Genomic DNA, 15741 nt, shown 5'->3' with positions numbered 1-15741 from the left:
TCTCTCTCTCTCTCTCTCTCTCTCTCTCTCTCTCACACACACACACACACACACACACACACTCTCGGCTCAAGGTCCCGCCCATCCTTAGTAAAACGCCCACTATGCTAATATTCTGGGCTAGTAGAGACTGTCTCTTTCTTGCTAATTTCTAGGAGTGGTTCAGCTGCAGTATCTGACTGAGAATGAGGATTCTACTCGACGTTGCCCTGGGGATAAGTCTCCCATTCTGTAAACTCCAATGCCCTACCCACAATGCCAAAGGCAATTAGTCTGGATGGGTAACATTCTTTATGAAATTCCAAGCCAGGGTTGGGCTAAGGTGTTGGAACATTGGTAAAGGTCCGAGAACAGTGTTCAATTTTGTCTCGCTATTAATAAATCATATCTTGGCGGGCACCTAGCACGCGAGTTTGCAACGACATACCTGGGCTACTTCTGAGTTAGGGAATGCCAAGGAGACGATGCAGGAGCAGGAGACTGGCTTCCATGAAGCTTTGGCCTCAAATTGCTGTCACACAAAGTGTGCGTGGCAGATACTTATTGCTACATGCCAGAGTTAGTTTGAGGCCAAGCAGAGCAAATCAATGAGGAGCTAAGAGAAGCCAGCTTGAATCAGTCAGTTAAAAAGAAGTTTGAGCCAAAATGGCTGGGTTGAAGAAGCTCTCCAGGGTTCAGAAAGAACTAGAAAGTGTGATCTTACTGAGCAGTAAGCCTCTGAGATAAGAGATATGTCTGGCAAGCAGTTACTGTTACATCTGATGCCTAATATGATTGGAGAAGTAGAAAGCCCGCTGATACTGCAGAGAACTAAGGATGTTTGACAGAAAGCTGCAAAGGAGAAATTAGCCCAGAACCATCTGCAGAGGAAGCATCAGTTCTTATGATTTGGCTTGATGCCCAAAGAGGATCAGGGGACTCCCAAGTGGTGGGAGCCTCAAGCACAGAGCAAGGAAGCAAGCAGGAACCTCTGAAACAGAGAATAATAGTAAGTGATCCCCAAACACAATGTTAATTATATAGACAGAGTTTTCCTGCATTAAAAACTAGAAAACTCCATTTCAGACCCCCTTAAGAGCAAGGGTAGGAGTTGTGGAGAGAGAAACATTATTTGAAATAGCCATTGCAGTACTTACTGCAATTGTGAAAACCAGAATAAATCCCTCCATACTTTTAATTATAATCTTTATATATTTCCTTTACAATGGTGGAAAAAGAACTGTACAACAAGAATTAGTGGTAATAGTAAAAAGGCTTAGCAACAAGAGACTACAGAAGTAGGACAGCAAGGGCCTAACTGTGATTCTATAGCACCTATTGAAATTGAGACTCAAGATATTCCATGGCACTGACAGCCCCACACCTTAATGAAACTAAGGAAAGGCAATCACCTCCACTCGCATGGCCAGTAATATGAACACAAATCTATAAAATGGTGAAATTATTAAAAAAATAAACAGGTCTTGAATCTTGTTAAAATATATCTTAAACATTTTACAAATTAAGTAGTAACTTATAGAATGTACTCATCCTATGTGAGACACATGTTAAATACCTGGGCTACCCAAAACAGGATTATCTCCCAAGACTGGAAAGATTTAGCAGCAGCTAGACTGGAGACTGGTTCTCAATTACAGTGGTTGACATTGTGGCCAGAATAAGCTGCAGTCATGGAAAATTGTAATAGGTCTAGAGATGTTAATATCATGAAAAAGCAGTTGTTAGGTGAAGGTTAACTTAAGGACAGCAGATGAAATTTGATGCCCCTATTGTTACACAATGTTCTTCAATAGCTTTAAGAACCTGTGCTAAGGTGGAAGAATAAGGAGAAAGGTTTCTGTCCTTCAGAAAGATTATACAAGGTCCCAGAGACTTTGACTAACTTGTTACACAAATAAAAGTCTGCTGTAGACAAGGCAATATTAGACCCAGATTTGAGACAGGAATTAATTGAAACATCAGCTTTTGAAAATGTAAATGCAAAATGTAACAATGTTTAAAAGCTTGAGATGCACTCCTGGATGACCCTATGACTGTGTAGTTAGACAAGCAGAGGTCAATATTCCTAGGTATCAAAATGCCCATTGTTTTTTACTATGGGAGTCAAGGTCATATGTAAAGGCATTGTAGACAAGGCTTTTCTATCACCTGTTGGAGAAGACCTCATCCTTCTGGGGTTTGTAGAACGTGTGACAAGTGTGGGCTCTGGACTATTGAATACAGAGTAGCAAAAGGTATTCTAGGTAATCCATAAAGGGGTTAGTTTGTATCCCACCAGTAAACAACAGGAAATACTTTCCTGCCAGCAATCCAGTGTGAAAGTAGAGAAGATGAAACTCTGTATTGGAGACACTGTATATTGAAATCTTGTTAATTTGGTATGATTGTTTTTGCATTTAAATGGGTGAGAAGCCCAGCTTACTGGGCACAGATCCAGGCAGAGAATGTTAGTGCTTAAGTGTCTAATTTATGTATGAGTTCATAAAGCTCTAAGTGTACCCTGATAAACAGACAGGACACTGGATTATTGAAAACTATAGAATTAGATCAACCTGTATGTTTTAAAGATGTTTTAATATCAGAATGGAAGTCAGAGAATGTGTTACATTGGGGAAGAAGTTTTCTCTGTGTTTCCACATGTGATGAAAGACTATGGATTCCACCAAACTTCTAAATTATCTGATCTAAGTAAGAGAAGCTTCCATGTAAAAGGCACAACTCAAGGAAGAAAGAGGCACAGAAAGACAGGAATGCAGCTGGCACAGCAAGTTGATACCACTGCATGTGGACAGCTCAACACACCAGCTGAAGAAGGATAGACCATTCATCAGCTTGATAGACTGAAAATCTTCATGCTGAAATGGACATCATCTGAAGGACAGATGATCAGTTCTGCAGTTATGAAGGATCATTTCATCAGCAGGTCTTCATAAGGATATTTGGACTACTAAATTTGTTGGATTAGTAGTTGTTTTTTTAGTAAAAGTTGAACTTATACTGTTTATGGCTTAAAGAGAAGACGGGAAGATGTGGACAAATTTTAATCCAGAAACAAGGCTGCTCTTGTAAGAGATCACATTAAAAGTTGTAGCTAGGACTGTGTGATCTGTCTGGAATACAGAAAAACCCTTAGTATACACCTTTATTCCCAAGCAACGAATAAAAGTTACATTTACAATTTTAGATTGGCTCCTTTACAGTAATGTTTGAATGACCCTTATTATATTTACTTATGTATATTATGCTTTTAAAACATTTTAATTATTTCTTTTTCTTTGGCAAAATATAACCACAATTTTTTTCTTCAATTATATTTCCAATGTATACTTTCTCCTCCACAGAAAACCATCACAAATGGGGTTTTTGGTTTGTTTGTTTTGATTTTTTAATTTTTTTCTTTTCTTTTTATTTTTTACACTCCATATTCCACTCCCTGCCCCCCATCTACCCTCTGATTGCTCCATATCCCACACCTCTTCCCCACCTGACCCCGTCTCCACATGGATGCCCCACCCCATCCCACCTGACCTCTAAACACCCTGGGGCCTCCAGTTTCTTGAGGGTTAGGTGCATCTTCTCTGAATGAACACAGACCCAGAAGTCCTCTACTGTATGTGTGTTGACCGCCTCCTGTCAGCTGGTATATGCTCTCTGTTTGGTGGCCCAGTATTTGAGAGAATTTAGGGGTTCAGATTAATTGAGACTGCTGGTCCTCCTACAGAATTACCTTTCTCCTCAGATTCTTTCAGCCTTCTCTAATTCAACAACAGGGTTCAACTGCTTCTGTCCATTGGTTGGGTGCAAATATCTGCATCTGTTGAGTCTTTAAGAGGGCAGTCATGATAGATCTCTTTTTGTGAGCGCTCCATAGCCTCAATAATAGTGTCAGGCCTTGGGACCTTCCGTTGAGCTGTATCCCACTTCGGGACTTTCTTTTCCTCAGAATCCTCTCCATTTCCATCCCTATAATTTTTTCAGACAGGAACAATTATGAGTCAGAGTTGTGACTGTGGGATGGCAACCCTATCCCTTGCTTGATATCCTGTCTTCCTGCTGGAGGTGGGCTCTATAAATTCCTTCTCCCTACAGTTGGGTTATTTCATCTAAGTTCCCTCCCTTTGAGTCCTAGGAGTCTATCACCTATCAGGTCTCTGGTACATTCTGGAGGGCCGCCCAACCTCCTATTTCCTAAATTTGCCTGTTTCCATTCTTTCTGCTGGCCCTCAGGGCTTCAGTTCTTTTCCTTCACCCAATACCATATCAGGTTCCCCTCTCTACCCCACTCTTTCCCACCTGGTCCAATTTCCCTCCCAGGTCCCTCCCTCCCACTTGTTATTGCTTTCTTCTCTCTCCAAAGTGGGACTGCGGCTTCCTCATTTGGGCACTTGAGCTTGTTGATCTTTTTAGTTCGGTGGACTATATTTTGTACTTTTTTTTTTTTTTGGCTAATATCCACTTATTAGTGAGCACATACCCTGTATGACCTTTTGCGTCTGAGTTACCTCACTCAGGATTATATTTTACATTAAAAATGTTATACCTATTGCAAGTTTCCCCTCCACAAGCCCCCATCCTCTTCTCCCGCCCCTACCTCTATGAGAGTGCTCCATTGTCCTCCTCCGTCCTGCCTCAGTAGCCTGACATTCCCCTATTCTGGGTCATCAAGCCTTCAATGTACCAAGAGGGTCCCTCCCAGTGATGCCAGATAAGGAAATCCTGTGCTACATGTCCAGCTGGAGCCATGAGTTCCAACTTTGTACTCTTTGGTTGGTGGTTTAGTTCCTGGAAGCTTTGGGGGTTCTGGTTGGTTGATACTGCCATTCTTCCTATGAGGTTGCAAACCCCTTTGACTCCTACACCCTAACTTGACTCCTTGCCCTAACTTCCCCATTAGGGTGCCTGCACTCAGTCTAATGTTTGGCTATATATATCTGCATCTGTATTTGTCAGGAATTAACAAACCCTCTTAGGAGACAGCTGTATCAAGCTCCTATCAGCAAGCACTTCTTGGCATCTGCAATAGTGTCTGGGTTTGGTGCCTGCATGTGGGATGGATCCCCAGTTGGAGCAGTCTCTGGGTGCCCTTTCCTTCAGTCTCTGTTATAATCTTTGTCCCTGCATTTACTTTAGACAGGAGCAATTCTGGGTTAAAATTTTTGGAGATGGATAGGTAGCCCCATCCTTCAACTGAGGGACCATGCCTAACCTCTGGATATGGTCTTGACAGGTTCTCCCTCTTCTTTATTGGGTATTTCAGCTAATGTCATCCCTGTGTGGTCTTGCTTTCCTGGCATTTGGGAATTTCATTTTGCTACCCTGAGATCCCCATCTCCCATTACTATACACCTCTGTTCAATTTCCTGACCTTCTGTTCATATCCTCCATCTCCTCCCATACCTGATTCTTGCCCTCTTTTTACCCTTCCCATCTTCTCTTCCTCCCAAGTCCCTCCCACTCTCTACTTCCCTTGACTATTTTGTTCCCCCTTCTAAGTAGAACTGAAGTATCCACTTTTTGTTCTTCCTTCCTCTTGAGCTTCATGTGATCCATGAGTTGCATCATGGGTATTCCACACTCTTTTCCTAATAACCACTTATCAGTGAGTATATACCATGTGTGTTCTTGTTTTAGAATGAAATGTTCTAGATATCTGTTAAATCCATTCGGTCTATAACGTCTTTTAATTTCACTGCATCCTGTTTCTGTTTAGTTTCTGTTTCCATGATCTGTCCATTGATGAGAGTGAGGTGTTGAAGTCTCCCACTATTATTGTGGAGGGGTACAATGTGTGCTTTGAGCTTCCGTAAAGTTTCTTTTATGAATGTGGGTGCCCTTACATTTGGAGCATAGATGTTCAGAATTGAGAGTCCTTCTTGGGAAATTTTTCCTTTGATGATTATGAAGTGTCTTTTCTTATCCTTTTTGATAACTTTTGGTTGAAAGTTGATTTTCTTCGATATTATAATGGCTACACCAGCTTGTTTCTTGGGACCATTTGCTTGGAAAATTGTTTTCCAGCCTTTTATTCTGAGGTAGTTTCTATCTTTATGACTGACATCTATTATCCTTTGGAGGGCCAGATTTGTGGAAGGATATTGTATAAATTTGTTTTTTTCATGGAATATCTTGTTTTTTCCATCTATTGATAATTTTTCCATCTATTGGTAATTGATAGTTTTGCTCGATATAGTAGCCTGGGCTGAAATTTCTGTTCTCTTGGGGTCTATATGACATCAGCCCAGGATCTTCTGGCTTTCATAGTCTCTAGCAATAAGTCTGGTGTAATTTTGATAAGTCTGCCTTTATATATTACTTGACCTTTTTCCCTCACTGTTTTTAATATTCTTTGTTTTGTTCATTTGGTGTTTTGATTATTATGTGATGAGAGGAATTTCTTTTCTGGTCCAGTCTATTTGGAGTTCTGTAGGCTTCTTGTATGGTCATGGGCATCACAGAAGAGAACCTTCACTTTCTTCTATACCTATTATCCTTAGGCTTGGTATTCTCATTGTGTCCTGGATTTTCTGGATGTTTTCCATTAGGAGCTTTTTGCTTTTTGTGTTTTATTTGAGTCTTGTGTCAATGTTTTCTATGGTATCTTCACCTGTTCTATTCTCTTTTCTATTTCTTGTATTCTGTTGGTGATGCTTGCACCTGTGACTCCTGATCTCTTTCTTAGGTTTTCTATTTCCAGGGTTGTCGCCTTTGTGATTTCATTCTTGTTTCTATTTCCATTTTTAGATCCTGACTGGTTTTGTTCAATCCCTTCACTTGTTTGGTTGTGTTTTCCTGTAATTCTTTAAGGTATTTTTGTCTTTCCTCTTTAAGGGCTTTTACCTGTTTATGTGCATTCTCCTGTATTTCTTTTTTCTTGTATTTCTTTAAGGGTGTTATTTATGTCCTTCTTAAAGTCCTCTGTCCTTGTTATGAGATGCAATTCTAAATCAGAGTCTTGCTTTTCTGGTGTGTTTAGGTATCCAGGGCTTACTGTGGTGGGAGAACTAGGTTCTAATGATGCCAAGTAGCCTTGGTTTCTGTTGCTTATGTTCTTGCCCTTGTCTCTTGCCATCTGAGTGTCTCTGGTGTTAGCTGTTTCTGACTGTGACTTGTCCCTCCTGCAAGCCTGTGTGTCAGTACTCCTGGGAGATCAGTTCTCTCTGGGAGGAATTTGAGTTCTCTCTGGGAGAGCTGTGGCACAGAATCAGCTAAGGGGTGCAGATGGAAAGCAGAAGGAACCTGTCCCCAGCTTTTCCTTGGTTCCTGTGTCCTGATGTCTCCAGGTGGGTCCCTTTCTGGCCAGAAATTTGAGCAGAAGTGGTGGTCAAATTCCTGTGCTCACAATCATGAGCAAGTGCTCACAAGTATGAACAAGTGCTCACAAGTATGAACAAGTGCTCACAAGTGTGTTGGCATACCTGGAAGACAAGCTTTGTCCCAATGGTATTTGGGAACCGCAAGTGTCTTATACATTCATGAACTCAAGTATAACCTTTAGCAACTTGTGGTCAGTTATTCATCCATATGACTAATGTAAATTCCCCTATTTTGGAGGCTTACAAATGGTACAGGAAAGAACAAAGTTTAGTAAGGAAAGTGAGACAGTATCATTGCACTGAATACTCCTATCTGGAAAGGAAATTAATAGAAGGTGGAAGTCACACAACAGCTAGTAGTACTAAAGCAATTATGAAATATTTCCAAGTACCTAGAGATGACCTCATTTAAAAAAGAAGACATTTTATTTGTTTAGGCCCTATCTCCTGCCCTAAAGGGAGCTTTTAAAGATTCATTGTATTTATGACTCTGAGATGTGCACCCTGTGATCTTTCTTTTAATTATGCTCCTTGTCAATTCTGAAGAAGCCTGCCTTTTACCCTTCTAATTTACAGGGGTTTCTCTGAACACGTTGCTATCATCTTATGATGTGCTGACACAGACCGCCACATTCTTTTGTCTCTGTCATTAGCTGTTGCTCTGCAGAATCAATCCACTCATCACACTGTTCCCTGATTCTTACAATACAGTTGAAAAAAACTTTCAAATAACACCATGGAAGCATGTTTTAGGGATAAAGTTATTTTTCATTCCCACTTATTGCTTATACTATCTTTAAATATCAGTTCATTTCCATTCTCTTTTTCTCATTACCTAGAGTATGCAGAGTTCTCTTTGCTTAGCTTTTTAAAAAGTCTTGTATGAGAATTGAGTCATGAATATATAACATGAAAATTCTAGTGAGATATACTCAGAATTATGTGTGTGTGTTCTAAAGATTAACCAATGTTTATGCACTTTTTTTGAACTTTTCTTTTCAGTTGAGCCTAGAATGGTGTATTCTGTTTTCATCTCTGTCTTGCTCAATTTTATTCGGGATCTTGATGATTTACAATGCAACAACTACAATTTTGGTGTCAGAGTACCTTTGACATATGGTTAGGTTTTTACATTCCATATATCATGTCCCTATAGTAAGAACTGATGCCTCTTGCCTGACTTCAGGAAGAATACATTTGGGCCTTTGGGCCAGAATATAACCCCTTGTCTTGGTTATTTCCTCTTAATATTTTCCGAAGCAGTGTCTATCATCTGCTTCCATCTTTTTTTTTTTTTTAAACCACATTCAGAACTTAGACATTATGAAACTAACCTTTTTCCTATATGGAAATACTTAATTGAACTAGCCTTGAGTAGAATTCGTGTATACTTAAACCTGGTTTGATTTCTAAATTTATCCAAATACACTCCGTTCATTATTCAAACAATGATAAATTTATGTCAGGTACTGATGGGAGTCTAGTATTTATACAAATGCCAATACAACATAGTAAGTGGTTATGGTTTCACACCCTGTCAGGGTACTTGGTTTATATTCTAGGCAGAGCAAATATTTGTAGTAAACCAACATTTTTATTCATTATTTTTCAACAAAAAGCAATAACTAATGCTTAGTAATTCTTTTTAGGTTCTAGAAGCAATTCTAAATAGTGTGCACTAATTACTCACAAGCCAATAGCACAGCTGCCACTAGCACTCCATTTTACAAGTTAGAGTTTGATGCTCAGGGACATTAAGTAATTTGTATTCATTTACACTCTCAATGTCCTCTTTTGGCATAAAACTGTCACTCTAAATAGTCTGGAATTTCTAACGGAAGGGAAGACAATAGCCATTCAAGGGATTTTTGTTTTCTATTTAATGGCATGTTAGGGAGGAATCTTTCAAGTATACAAGAATCCTTTGATCTCCTAAATATTGACAAGTTTCCCAGGCCTCCATAAGTTTGAAGCTTCTCTTACACAGCTTCAAAATAACCTGAACATGCAGGACAATGGTACTCTAGGCAAGGAAGAGCATGCAAGGATATTTTGTGGCAAAACCTTTCCTGAGGTTAAGTAACATGCACATCTACTCATCCCAGGTAAGGAGCTCACTACAGACCAAGATGTATGGATCCCACCATAGTCTAAACTTGATAAACTATGAGTTTTATCAGGGTTACCTACAGGAATATGGTGGATGTTTCCTTACAGGACTAAAAATGATTCGTTGACAGGTTCACTAAAAAGAGAATCAGCACAGGTGACCTCTCATAAAGCTGAGACAAGTTGGAGAATGTCCTGTCCAGGTGCCTGATTTGGTTTTACCCTCTTCCAGGCAGCTCAGCTGATTTCTATTTTTTTTTTTCAGGCAGCTGATCTGGTCTCTAGAGACTCTTACTTTTGGCTTTGCTTGTTGAAAAGAGATTCTCACCTTTTATTGATTATTATGGCAAGGATGAATCTAGTGAACTGGTCTGTTTCAGGGACTTCCAAAACGTATTTTGAGTTGCTTAAGTTTCCACTTAAGGAGCTCCCTGAAGGATGGAATATTTCAATCTTGAGAAAACCATTATTCAACAAATGGGTATTTGGTAAGTTTCAGGCTTAACTGAATGGAAAAGAAATAAATCTAATACTAATTCAGAGTTTTTCTTAGGTATCCCAGGAATTAAGTGTAGAAAAATATAGTTTCTATGTCTTATATTCTTTTAGAATGCCTTATATTTTATATGTCTTCTGAAAACTTAATACACTTATATTTATATTCAAAATAATTTTTTTCTTAGGGAATTTTATACGTGCATTTAATACATTTTTATTATAGTTTTCTGTTTTCCCAGGAACCTACTCCTAGTAGATGAGAACAGTGGTATGTGTGAAACTTGTTATTTTTGAAATAATTAAACATGTTTGAGAATTCTGAAGATTTGGTGAAATGGATATAGAGTACTTAGAAAGCTGGAAAATACACCACAGTGCATCTCTGACTTTAAGACTTAGAAATATTGGGAATAGTTTCAGTATAGAATAGAAATCTGTTTCCTATATGTGCTTGAGTTTGCCCTAGGTGTTACTCCAGATGTATGAGGAATGAGAAGAAATTTTTTAAACACTGTTAAATAAAAAGCATCCATTTTACTGTTGGATGGTGCAGTGGGATGATTACAGTTCATAATAAATTACTGTGTAGTTTGTAAAATATTAGATGACAAGATCTCAGTGTCTTCCAACATAATGAAACAATAAGTATTTGTGGGTATACAATGATACTTGGCCTGATTTGATTGGTACCTCTTACACAATGTATTACCACATTGGACCATATAAAATATTAAACATGATAGTTTTAGACTTAAAAAAAGTCACACTACTGTGGAAAATAAGAATAAAAACGATTCTTACCTTCAGTATGCTATGAGTAATTTCTGTAAGGAATCCCAATAAGATGCATTGATTTACATATTGTACATTAGTGGGATCCATAGTTTGGTTTATCATGTGCTTATCAGGGGTGAGCGCATGTCTACATTATATCTCCCCAGGAAGAATTCTGTCACACAGGAACTCACAATGTAATACAATGTAATGTGCCATGTTAAGTTTCTTTCATTTTCTCAAATAGATTGGGTCTATAGTTAGAATAGAAATCTTTTGATTTTTTAATTACTTTCTACATTTTTATTCACCAACCAAAGAAATTACTCTATCTTTTTTGTAAAGAAATTAGCCACAGAGGTCATGATTTCATTTGTTTTGTTCTGTATAAGACACAGAACTTGAATAACTCTAAGTGCTATATTGAAGCCAGAGAGTATTGTTTCTGTGCAGTTTTGCTCAATTTTTTTTGATAGAAATAATAAGGAATAATATTTAATCAGCTATGGTATACCATTAATTTTCTTAATTTTATATTTTGACTGAATGAATTATATCTCTTTGTCTCCTCTCTTTCTTCCCTTCATCCTTCCAGCCCCTCCTTCCAATTCTTTAGACATCACTTCCCAAGTTAAAGTTCATAGACTCTTTTTCTTTGTCATTGTTTTACACATGTATGTATGTCAATGTCTGTACATAAACATAAAAGTATATATGTATGTATATACACATTTGAGAATGTATGTATGAGAATGTACATGTGAGTGTGTGTCTGTGTGTGTGTGTGTCTACGTCTATGTGTGTCTGCAATGCTTACTGAGTCATTTTTGTTATTTGTGTGTCTATATTTTCAAGGCTGACCACTATTCGTTGGACATCCCATAAAGAGTTCATTCCTGGGAGGAGATAATTCTTCTTTCCCCAATAGGCATAGTTGCTTATCATTCTTTGCTTCCAGGCAGGGCATTTTGAAAATGTCCCCTCCTACATTCACATGTCCATTGGCATTACCCTTATACAGCATATAAGTGATACTTGCATATCACAATCGTCTTGGTGTGCTTTGATGTTTTATCTTCCATTGGCTGTTGTTTCAGTACAAATATCTACCAGGGTATCAACAGCATGAGCACTCTTGCCTGTCTATCTGGCTCATGTTATGTTTATTGAGACAGAATTTCATCCTATAATACATGCTGGAATGAAATCTTTGTGTTGATCAGGATGGTCTCTGATTCCTGGTAATCTTCTTTCCTTACCATTATAAATGTTGAGATTATACATTGTGAGTCACCATACAAAACTGAATTTTAATTTAAAAGAAAAAATTAAATCCTTTCTTTATTTTGCTCTTTCTTTCTTCTTTTACTCTTTCTCTCCCATCTCTCTTTGTTCTTGTGTATGTACAAAGGAGCTGCATGAAAATTCTTATGTGCATATAAAAGTCACAAGACGACTTGTCAATGTTTGTTGTTGTTGTTTCTTCAACATGAGTCCCAGGATTGAGCCCATGAGGTCAGTCTTGTTAACCAGAACATTTGCCACTGAACGACTCAATTGGCCCTGGTTTTCAATTTTATGACATATATATATTTAGAAATGAGTTCTGTGTTGAAAACATTAGTATCATGCCTAATCTTTGTTTCATTGTGCATATCTTCATCTTCTGACGTTATTTTGTAAGATATTCATGTATTAGTGAGGACTGTGATCAAATTTCTCCCTAGCCCTACATGCAGTCGTGATTTCTCTTGATACTGCCTGAGGGAAGAATTATTTGTGCTTCTGTGCATTAATTCTGACTGAATATTGAGAATCATAAGGAGACTCATTTGGAATAAAGCAACTACCATTTTTAAGTTGTTGTAAAATTTTAAAAAAATAAATATGTTTTGTTTACTTTCACCATGATTGCCAAGGTATAAACTGGACAAATAGCAATTACTTACAGTAAATATGCAAACTAAAAATGTTTTGACTTTCAAACACCATATATTCATGAACAACAGTCTCACAGGTTTTTTTTTTATTTCCTTGGTTACAGATAAATATTAGTTTCTGGTTTCTAGGGAATATAAGCTAATTGAAAACTCCAAATTTTTTCAACAGTAAGTTTTTGTAGAAAGTCTCCTTCCTGGGCAGCTACCAAGTTTTAATTTCACACTATCGTTTAAAAATGTGAAACAAGTACAAAGTGATCCATTTATACTTTCCTTCTAATAAATAAGGGAGAGTTTCTAAGTGTGAAGGGCATAAGAGTTATATCTTCAAGTTTTATAGCATGAATGAATTCCATGAGTTTGTATGCTAATCCAACAGACCTTAGATAATGCCTGGCTCTTATGCTCCATAAAGCATACAGAAGGAAAAAAAAAGAAATATATTTTCCTTAAATCTTAGAGGAAAGTAGGTCACATTTAGATGTAGAATTTCCACTTCTAATTAGCCATTAAAATTCATTGAATATTTTGGGTTTTTATTAGCCCCACTGAAATAATGCTTATTTTTTAAATGAATTGTTTCTGAATTAATTGTCTATTAATGTTCTAAATAGCATAAATACAAGAGACTATGTGCATTCAACAAGATTAGTTTTATGAATTAAATGATATTAGTGATCATTGAGTTGTTGAAACTTCATAAAATATCCACTTTGATTTCAAGCAATATTGGTAATTTTAATATAATTATATCTTATTTCATGTGCAAAACTTGGAGAACCCTGCCACTGACTTCCTCTTTTGACAGAGACTGAATGTTGAATAACTTTTAACCTCAGAAATTATACAAAAGCAGGGACTCATTTTCATTGTATTGAAAAGAATGATACCTTCTCAGTAAGCAGTGATGACCCCTTCTTCCAAAAGATTAGTTGTATTCACTTCTCTACTAGTTTATACATAAAACATGTAGGGTTAATCACCTTCAGTTTTAATTCCTCTTGAGTAACTACAGATCATCTCAATGTAAGAGTCCATAAATGGCCCATTCATTATCACCTCTCCATCTTATCTTGTCACAATAAAGTTCATTCACATTCATCAACTGCTCATACTAGGAACAGTTTAGATATTTGTTTTCACTACCTAATCATTAGGTGATCTTGTTAATACCATCTTCCTCAAATATTTCTCAAGGCCATTTCATTCCTTATTGAATCTAAAAACCCAAATATTATCTCTTTGTTGAGTTCTTTCTGGACAGTGGTATTTAAAGATATTTTCTTGTTTTCTTTCTTCCCTTCAATCTATAGATTTTATTGGTAGAAAAGAACATATTCTACAAATGATTTAACTTTGTTGCTAAAATATGATATTAATTAAATTTAGATATATATTCCATGAATGAGAATCTTAATATGGTTTACTCATTGCTAGTTTTTGGAAGATGATTTACATGAGATCATGTAATATTTGTTCTATAACAGAGCTATTAATAATACTGAAATTAATATTAAAGCATTCTTTAGTGAATTTCAAAATCATTACTGATTTTGTCTTTTGTCTTTGGTCAACCCTTCTAACTCTCAGAAGCCAGTTCATTCTGATTCAGTATATACTTCACATATTATTCATATTAATATTAAAATGCTTATTAAAATAATGATGAATATTGTTTGCTAATGATTAATATGTTTGAATTATATGAATATATTGTTCAAAAATTTAACTGTTCACTACCTGTAAGAAGAATATATTTTAACATTCCTATTTCTTTTCCATCAAAAAACATTGGATTAAGAGTTGAAGACCTCAACATAAAACCAGATACACTGAATCTAATAGAAAAGAAAGTTGGAAAGAGCCTTGAACTCATTGGCACAGGAGGAAATTTACTAAACAGAACTCTAATGGCTCATGCTTTAAGATCAAGAATTGATAAATGGGACCTCATGAAACTGGAAAGCTTCTGTAAGGCAAAAGATATAATCAATAAGACAAATCGGTACATATTGGTACAAACCTACATATTGGTAAAAAAATCTTTACTAAACCCATGTCTGATAGAGGGATAATATCCAAAATATAAAAAGAACTCAAGAAGTCAACCAACAAAAAATAAACAACCCAATAAAAAAAATGGAATCTAGAACTAAACCGAAAATTCACAACAGAGGAATCTAGAATCCTTAGGTGCCTAAAGAAATGTTCAAAATCCTTAGTGATCAGAGAAATACAAATCAAAACGACCCTGAGACTCCACCTTACACCAATCAGAATGACTAAGATCAAAAATTCAGGTGACTACACATATTGGGGAGGATGTGGAGAAAGAGAAACACTCCTCCATTGCTGGTGGGATTGCAAACTGCTACAACCACTTTGTAAATCAGTCTGGAGGTTCCTTAGAAAATTTGAAATATATCTACCTGAAGACCCAGCCATACTACTCTTGGCAATATACCCAAAAGATGTGCCCCACCATGCCACAGTGGCTTGTGTTCCACTATGTTCATAGTGGCTTTATATGTGATAGCCAGAAGCTGAAAACAACTTAGATGTCTATGACAGAAGGATGGATAAAGAAAATGTGGTTTCATTTACATAATGGAATACTACTCAGATATTAAGAACTAGGACATGCTGAGATTTGCAGGCAAATGGATAGAAGTAGAAAATATAATCCTGAGTGAGGTAACTCAGACCCACTTGGAAGGGAGAAGTGATCAATCACAAGGAGGGAGAGACCTGGGAGGGAATGTGGATGGGCAAGGAACCTGATCTGGTATTGAGTGAGGGAATAAGACTGAAGCCCTTACTGCCAGCACAAGGAATGGAAACAGACAATCTACAGAGGTGGGAGGTTGGGGGGACCCTTTAGAATGCACCAGAGACCTGGGAGGTGAGAGACTTTCAGGACTCAAAGGGAGGGACCTTAGATGTGTAGCCCGCACGGTCGTCTCGCCAACAAGAAAAGACACTCGGACACTAGGATCCTTCTGCAGTGATGTTTACTGCCCTCTCCCAGAGGGAAAAAAAGGGTCGAGCACAAAATCCGCACTGCTTATATACACCACAGTGCGGCGTGTCTGCCCACAGTGTGGCGT

The sequence above is a fragment of the Mastomys coucha genome, unplaced genomic scaffold, assembly GCF_008632895.1.
Source record: "Mastomys coucha isolate ucsf_1 unplaced genomic scaffold, UCSF_Mcou_1 pScaffold1, whole genome shotgun sequence".
Lineage (NCBI taxonomy): Eukaryota > Metazoa > Chordata > Mammalia > Rodentia > Muridae > Mastomys > Mastomys coucha.
The sequence above is the reverse complement of the archived record's forward strand: the minus strand, read 5'-3'. Positions refer to the sequence as shown.